Raw genomic sequence first — 9,385 nt, 5'->3', positions numbered from 1 at the left:
AAAGAGTTTCATCCCATGACTGGGAAAGGCCTGCTTTTTCCTCCTGAAGATGGACGAGGAGTCCTGGATAAGCCAGTTAGGGTTGGGTTTTTCTATAACTTGCATTCCCAACGTACTCTGACTGGTGAGGGGCATCCTTTCCACTCCCACTGTGCACACTGGTCTGACCCCCTCACGGGCCAACAATTCCCTTTTTGCCAAGGTCATACACAGAAAGGTCTCCCCATTGTCCTGTCCCATCTCTGTGTACTGCTTAAGACCGCCTCCTGTCCCCTCGCAAGCACCTTGTGAAATATACACTAGCCCCATCTTAGAAACAAGGAAATAAAGTCCGTGGACTCAGCAAAGCTAGTGAAGTAAGTCTCAGCCAAAATCCTGCCTCTGAAGCCACCCGGCTGCTGGTTAGGAAAGGGAGAGGATAAAATCTTCAACTGAAAAATGACAAGGAGAAAGGGTGCCTGGGTCCCGGCGTGCTGTGGAAGAGGCTCCACCTGTAGCCTGGAGATGACCCCCACCTCCCCGGCCCCGTTTAGGTGGGTCTTGCCTCAGGTAGGAAATTCTTCTTTATTTCATTTTAAATTTTTAATTATTAGAGGTAATACATGCACAGGTTTAAAACAAAAAACAGCACAAAAGGTTACCTAGTGAAAAATAAGTCTCCCATGATGTGGGGCAGTGCCCCAGGGTGGCTGTGGGGGCATGTAGTGCGGAGATCTTTGTTACTCGCATACAGACACCTCAGATTACCCTGAGACCCAGTACAGCCTGCAGGCTAGACACACACTGCTGCCAGATCAGCCCCTCCCTCCATCCCAACCTGCGTCCTTCAGATACAAAATTCTGGGCAGCCACTCTTACCTGTTCTGTTAATGTTCTTCCAGAGATAGGCTATGTGTGTCTCAGTACATGTGTGTATAATTAGATATATATTTCATCCCACAGGGTTTTGATACAAATGGTAATATGCTATTACACTGTTCTGCACTTTGCTGTGTTAACTTAGTATCTTTGGTATTGTTCCATATAAGAACCTATAGACCTCCCTCAGTCTTTTTGATGGCTGTGTATGAATGTACTGAAATTAATGTAATCAGTCCCCTGTTGATGACACTTAGGTGGTGTCTTCTGCATCACATGCGACTACAAACAAGGCTACAATGACTATCAAGCTACAGATGTCTTTGTGCACATTTTGAGAATAATAACAGGATAATTATTTTTGGGGTCCACGAGCGTGTGCATGTAAAATTTCATAGCTATTGTCAAATTCTCTTCTTAAGTGGTTGCACCCATTGAAACCCCCGCTCATAATGAATAAGTGCCTCTTTTCCCCACACACTGGTGAGGCAAGAAATTCATAAGCCCCCTTTGGAGGGCATGGAGGTGGGAGCTGTTGGCCCCATCACTAATAAGACCCAGGACCAGAGCGGTAAGAAGGACGCTGGGGTCAAACAGTTTTAGATTTGAATCTGAGCTCTGTTACTCACCCACTGTGTGACTTGAGCAGATGCCTTAAGCCTTGTGAGTCTAGGTTCCCTAACATACAAAGTAGAAATTAAAAATTATATTGATTTCACAAAGTCATTATAAGGAGCCAGTAGCAAGTTTCAGTTATGCAAGATAAATTCTAAAGATCTGCTGTACAACATTGTGCCGATGGATAATGATGTGGCATTATGCCCTGAAAAATCTGTCAAAAGGTAGATCTCTCATTCAGTGTTCTTACCACAACATAATAAAAAGAATTTTTTTAATGTATATAGTTTAATCCAGAGATGGAAAACAGAAAGAGCCAATTGAGGTCATGTATATAAAACTTGTAGTTTAGGGCCTGGCACAGAATAGGAGCTTAATAAATGGGAATTAATTACTGTGCTGAGCAGCCTCTGAATCTGAGTGTTCTCTTCGTCCATTAATGGCTTTGATCTGGATTTGGCTCAGGCAAACCCTGGGGATGCACTGAGCCTGGGGGCAGAGAGGGGACACAGGGCCAGGCTGAGAGGAGCTGGGAGGGGCCGGGAGAGCCCATAGAGAGGATCTGGCTGGGCTGGATTCAGGCCTCAAGATGGCTGTAGCTGAGACAGCAGGGGTATAGAGGGAGTAAGACTGGAGTGGGAGGCTGGGACTGATTATGGCATAAGATAGTTCAGTTTTTCCCAAACAGAGGTGTACAAGATCTTAGATACATGCACCCCAATGTTCATAGCAGCACTATTTACAATAGATAAGACATGGAAGCAACCTTAACATCTATCGACAGATGACTGGATAAAGAAGTTGTGGTATATTTATACAATGGAATACTATTCAGCCATGAAAAAGAATAAAATAATGCCATTTGCAGCAACATGGATGGACCTGAAGATCATGATTCTAAGTGAAGTAAGCCAGAAAGAGAAAAACAATACCATATGATATCACTTATGTGTGGATTCTAAAAAAAAAAAAAAAAAAGACACAAATGAGCTTATTTACAAAACAGAAGCAGACTCACAGACAGAGAAGACAAACTTATGGTTACCGGGGGGAAAGGGAGTGGGAAGGGATAAATTGGGAGCACAAGATTTGCAGATAACTAACTACTATATATAAAATAGATATACAACAAGTTTCTTCTGTAGAGCACAGGGAAATATATTCGGTATCCTGTAGTAACCTATAATGGAAAAGAATATGAAAACGCCTCTATGTATGTATATGTATGACTGAAACATTATGCTGTACACCAGAAACTGACACATTATGAACTGACTATATTTCAATTAAAAAACAAACAAATGAAAAAAACACACACTTGGCAAATTCAGCAAAAAATATATACATACATAATTTTTATTGGCTGCAAAAAAAGATGATCTTCAGTGATTTTTTTAAACACTATTAATGTTCTTTTTAAATTTTATTGTACGTTGAAAAATACAACCAACACATTGAACAGATGATTCCCTGAGGATTCTTCCTTAGGATAATATTAGCATAGGCATGAGAAAGTTTAAAAATTGAGTTGATTTAAATTTTAAAATCAAGTAAATCATCATACATGGTGTGCGAACCACAGTTTTCCCCCCAAAATCATGCTGGTGATACATTAATGATGGAAGTTCCTTAAACATGGACACCCAAAGCCCATGATGGAAGTCACCACAAGTTGTGGAATCAGACAGCCTGGGCTGAAGCATAAACTGAGGCAGGTGGGCTAACCTGGCATGATCTCAGGTTCCTATTCTGTAAAATGGGGGTAAGATGAGGGGGAGGGTATAGCTTGAGCCGTAGAGTACCTGCCTAACATGCACAAGGTCCTGGGTTCAATCCTTAGTACCTCCATGAAAAAAATAAATAAATAAGTAAACCTAATTAACTGCCTCCCAGAAAAAAAAAAAAATGGGGATAAGATTAGTTTTGGCTGACAGGGTTGTGGTAACAATCCACGAACTCATATGCACAACTCATTCACCTCACTGCCTGGAATCTAGTAAACAACTAACAAGTGTGATCATTATTTTTTTTTCAAATTATTTAACTATTACTTCACATTTTAAAGTTAATTATTAATATTTAATATTTGATCATTACAATGAGTACAGGCTAATGAGTTTTGATTGTACCCTAACAGCAATAAAAGAAGTTGTATATTTTATAGCTTCCATTCTGTCGAGAAAATATTTTAACATTAACAAAGAAGATTCTTAAACAAAAAAGGAAAACCACTCATTTCCCCAACCTTGAATGATTTTTATCTTTGCATATTCTCCTCTGGACTTTGTCAGCCCGAATACTTACTGCTCGTGGTTGTAATCACAATGTTCATGCAAATTTTGCATCCTGCAACAAACATGATATTAGAAACAGTTTCTACACTTCTGCTTGGTCTTTGTAATTATCATTTCTGTGGCAGCATCATATTGCATTGACTAGATTAGCCATGGTTTATCTTAACCATCTCACTGCCTGGAGAACTATAGGAGGATAATGCCAAGGGCATGCCTGGAGCTTTTTTCTTCTGTAGAATTCTGTTCTTAAGATCAGTTCCCAGAAGTGAGATTAACGGGGCAAGAGGTAATAATATTTTCAAGGCCCTGGTTCCCTTGTACTAGGTGGTTTTCCTGAGCTGTGCACACTGCTCCCAGAGATGGAAGAGCACAGACGTCATCCAGCCTTGCCAGTACAGGGCGATGGTGTTTGTAGATTCTGCTAATTTAATAAGTCTGAAACACTATCTCCATCCTGCTTTCATTTGCATCTCTTTGATCACTAACCAGTTGAACTATTTTCAGGGTATCTGTTTACTCTCTACTTGCCCTCTTGGGTGAAGGAGTGATCCACATCCTTCACCTGTTTATCTGCCGACGTCTGCAGGCCTTTCTTATCCATCCGAATGAGCACTCCACAGTCGATAAATATTCATCATCTGCCAGCCAGATTTGGCAATGGGAGGCTTCTGAGCAGGAGGGTGAGTGATCAAAACTACACCTTGGGAAGATTAACTTTGAGATGAACTGAGGAAAGGGGCTGAGAGACAGAGAAATCTGTCAGTAGGCTTCTGGGCTCGATCCTGTAGAGGGGCTCTGAACTGTGCAGTGGGGGTGGGAATGGCAGGGGGTCCATGTCCCGTGTACTTGTGGCTATTTGTACTGACTCCAACAATGCCCCTCATGCTCCCTTGCAAATTCAGTGGCTTCAGCACACAGAATTGGAGGGGAATGGGATTACTGTCTCCTGTTCATTCACTGTGTAGATAAGAAAAATGTTGTCCATGGAGGATCCCACAGTGAGGGGAAGCGCTAAGCACCCTTGCTCACCTGGTGTCTCCAAGGAGGTGGGGGAGGGGTTAGAAAATCAATGCAACAAGGAAGGGGACTCGTTAGAGTCTTTCGCCCTAGAATATGGGTTCCCAGGCTAAAGGTGTAAGGCAACTAGTCTCGTAGCCACCCCCAGGGCTTCCAAATACTTCCCCACACCCACTCTCCAGCCCAGGCTTTTCACCCATTGCTGCATATCAGCATGACCAGTAGCGCCTTGCACCATGATTGTTCAATTAGCATCTTCCTCGCTAGACAAGGGTGGGGTGGGGAGGGGTCCAACAGGTCAGCAACATGGTCAGGCTGTGCCAGGTACACGAAACAAATAAGTCAAAGGAGACATGGACCTTGCACTCCGGGAGTTCATAGTCTAGTGAGAGAGGGAGGCTCTCTTTGCCAGGAAGGGCACTGCAACAGATACAATGGGATCCCACTTTCTAACCAATAGACCTCCAGGGAGCCAAAATTCTGACTTTTGGTCAAGACGAGCATGGAACTTCATGAAAGAAGGGAAAAATCACACGTTCCTGGATTCAGAGTCTTGGCTCCATAGCTTCCTAGCCATGTCACCTTTGATGCAGCCAGGTGACCTCTTGGTCCAGCTGCCCTTAACATCTGCAGAGGCAGGCCGGAACGCCAAGAGAGGCTCTGGTACCACAGGCTGAGAGGGTCCGCCTCACGCCACCAGTCCACGCCTGGCAACCCCTGCCCACAAGGTACCCCTAGCCTCCTGCCACACCGACGTATCTCTTCAGTGTTCTTCAGAGGAACCTGATGTTGGAAGGCTAGTTCAAATCTAGGATGATCCAACTTCTTGGAGTTCTATGTAGAAATCCAGCCATCTCCTCCTCTCTTCCCAAACACAGCTCTGTCCCAAACAAGGGGCCTCATGTACACATGTGGGAATATCCCACCCACGTGTGCAAGCTCCACCCACATGCCCTCCAAACAGCTGCCCCTCAGCCACCCCAGGGGCACACATGCTGGCAGAAGGCAGGTGGGAGAAGACACCCATTCAGGTGCTAGAAGTAGCCTAGAGCCATTTGAGCAAGAGATTCCAGAATCCTAGATACCCAAAGAGTAGCCTTAAAAGAAGAATACAGCAAGGACCTACTGTATAGCCCAGGGACCTACATTCAATTTCTTGTAATAACATGTAACGGAAAAGAATCTGAAAAGAAAAACTATATATATGTATGTATATGTATAACTAAATCTCCTTGCTGTACACCTGAAACTAACATTATAAATCAACTACACTTCAATAAAATCTTTTTAAAAAATAAAAGGAGAATGCAGGCTTTCAGAGCACATCCCCTTGGGCTCAGGGACTTTTGCCTCATGGAGGGTGCTGGCTGCAGGAGGACCAGAGCAAAGGTCTCTAAAGCAAGGAACCCAGGGCAAGACCTTCTTGCCCAGATCTAAAAGTAGTACAAAGTCTCTGAATTTGCATCCCCATCTGTAAAAAGGCGATATTAATAGACTTCCCCCTGCTCCAACATAGAGCTGCTCTGAATGTTAAGTGAGCGAATACACATAAATTCATGACATGAAGCAAGTAGTTAATAAAGGCCAGTTATTATTATAAATAATAGAGATGGGCAGAGACCCCAGAAACCAAACAGGGAAGGAGAAAGCACGTTCTGACACCTTTGCCCTTTAAATGAATCTAGTGTAGGTTTTCTTCCCTGTTTTAGAAAGGACCTGAAGGCAGCCCCGTCCTCATCAGGCCAGGCAGAGTAGGACGTGGAGCTCACGGGCAAAGGTTCTGGGTGGCAAGTCCAGGCACAGCTCTTTCCCCTCCCTCCAGAGTGTATGATCACCATCAAGGCTCAAGATCAGGCCAGCTGGCCACTGGGAGCAATCTGGGGAAGAAATTCTGGTCTTCCTCTGGGACATCACAACCCCAGAGCTGGAATCTAGCTGAGAGACTTCATTTTCATAGCTTCTGATTCCAGAGTCACAGAGAAAGGAGGATTCACCAAGTCAATGCTTTGTGGGACCTTCAAGGGCATTGGATTCAAAACATACCTTTCAATAATGGGGAGCTTGAAGCCCAGAGAGGAGAGAGGTCTGGCCCACATTACACAGCCACTCGGAGGCAGAGTCCTAGCTAAAGCGCAAGACTTTGAATTCAGGTCTGGATCGCTTTCATCATGCTGGGCAGGCGGCCCTGGTTTACGGCAGGAGCAGGTCAGACACACACACAACCAGGTGGGAAGGAAGAACTAAGGGCTGACTCCCAGACAGCGCTCTGCCATTCATGACTTCTGAGACCTCAGGTCGTAGCTTTACTTTCTGCCCCTAGACGGAAACATCTATTTCTTCAGGTGGACATTAGTCTAAACGAGAAAATTAACACTAATATGACTCGTGTCTATTGGGCATAGGGTCACGCTCGCTGTGAGGTTCTTTCATGCTTTATCTCATTTAATCCTTAAACCACCAGATGAGCTGGGAGCTACTATTGTCCCCTCTCCCATTTTCCAGATGAGAAAACTGAACACCTTGCCCAAGGTCATCTAGCTAAGTAAGCAGCAGAGCCAGGGCATGAACCTGGCAAAGCCTTTGCTCCCGACCATGGAGCCGCCCAACCTCATATGCCAACTGCCAAGGGTCATACGGTGAAGTTACCAAGTAGGTGGAGAAAAGAACCAGGGAAATTCCATGGACTCAACAGACAGGTCCCGTAAGTGGGAACTCATAGATGAAGTTAAGATTTATCTCGGTTCTGTCAATGTCCTGCTTCTTCTACATGACCTCCTTGCCAAACCTCACAGTTCTCCCTCAGCACGGTGAATCCTCAGGGAAAATCCAGTTCAACCGCCCATTTCCCTAGGAGCCTCGGCTTCCCTTGGGGATGCAGATCCACCTACAGCCACCAGAGGGCGGGCCAGCTCTATGGCAAGTCCTGAGGACGACGCCCCCCCGCCCCGCCCCCTCCCAGAGCCGAGCCAACAGTCTAGCCAGGAACGGACCTAGATGCCCTCAAGGCACAACCCTCAGTTACATTTTACCATCAGTTTATTCCCTTCGATCTCAAAACGTCTAACTGCAGACGTTCAACTCGATCAGACATATTCTACTGAGACAACGGTCTTAAGAATCACCACGAAAAGAGTAGTAGCAACAGTGACCACCACAGACACTGGTCAGAGCCTCATTTGACTAAGCACTTTTTCATACCTTGACTGACTGGAGATTTACTGGATAAGCTGAAGCTTATGCGTGGTGGTATATTCCACTGCACAGTTGAGAAAACTGAGGCACGGGGGAGGGGAGTAACTTTCTTAGAGGACTCTGGTCTTCAGGGAGAGCTGTTTCCAATTCCCTGTCTGTCTGGAGGAGAGGTTGGGAATTCGGGGGGCTGCAAATGTGGCTAGGCAGAGGAGGAACAAGGGATCAGAATGCTCCACGGGGAAAACCGAAGGCATTGTGATGTTTCCTGCAAACTGAGAGAGCCATCCACCCACCCGACATTCATCCATCCAACAGTGTTCATTGAGCACCTGCTGGGGACACGAAGACGGATAAGAGGAATTTCCTGCCCTCAAAAAGCTGGCGTTCTAGTAGGGGAAAGTGGTGATTCAGCAGATAATTATAGGAAACCGACGCCTGTATAGTGGAATACGAGCAGAGGGATTTTTGACCGCCTGTGGCACACCCACATTTGCGGTGTCTTTTGGGGCTCCCAGGCCTGAAGGACAGGACTGGAGCCAAGGATGATTGACAGGAGCACCTCCCTTTCCTGCAGCTCATCCCGGGGTGGAGGGACCCCTCCCAGCTTTGGGTCCCCAATTGTGTTGGGAGCCCAGGGTCCCACCCCCCACCCCTCTCAGAAGAGTGCTGGCCCAAGGAGCCGATGACAGCACACACCTGAGTCAGCCCCGCCGCCCACCCGCCCCTCAGCGTCTGTCTCCGCATCTTGTGATATTTCGCTCCCCGGGAGCCAGCCCCACTGCGCTCCGGAGGCAGCTCGGCAAACAAACCCAGCGACAGATTGTGCCGCGGCTCATTCCGGGGAAGGACGCCAAATCCCACCCTGCTACCCCCAACACTGCCTCCCCGCCGCCCCCTCCAGGCCCTCCTCCCAGGCGCGGGCCTTCGGCAGGGTGGGTCCCGGGAAACGCAGGAACCCTGCCTTCTAGAGATGGGAGGGAGACTGGAGCCCCAGAGACGCCCCTTTCCGCTCCTACCTCATCTGAACATAAGACGGGCGGGGAGAGGAAATTTAGGCGCTCGGAGGGCGTGGGAGCCCAGGAAGGGCAAAGGATGGAGCCAGAAGGGGGCGCCCAAGCGTCAAGGTGCCAGAGGGCTCGGAGACGTCTAATGAAACGGGGTGGAAAGGGACGTAGGGACAGAGATAGCGAGACATAAAACACAAAGATGGAGAGGCAGGGAGCCACAAGGACAGAAGGGAAGCGACAGAGACACGGCCAGAAAGTGAGAGGGACAGAGAAGACAGTGACAGAAAGAAACAGATGCATAAAGGAAGGAAATGACAGGGAGACAGTAAGGAGGGGAGGAAGGGAGGGAGGGAACAGAGAGACGGAGACCATAAAATATGAATAAGATTTGGGGGAGAA

The sequence above is a fragment of the Camelus dromedarius genome, chromosome 12 (assembly GCF_036321535.1).
Source record: "Camelus dromedarius isolate mCamDro1 chromosome 12, mCamDro1.pat, whole genome shotgun sequence".
Lineage (NCBI taxonomy): Eukaryota > Metazoa > Chordata > Mammalia > Artiodactyla > Camelidae > Camelus > Camelus dromedarius.
The sequence above is the reverse complement of the archived record's forward strand: the minus strand, read 5'-3'. Positions refer to the sequence as shown.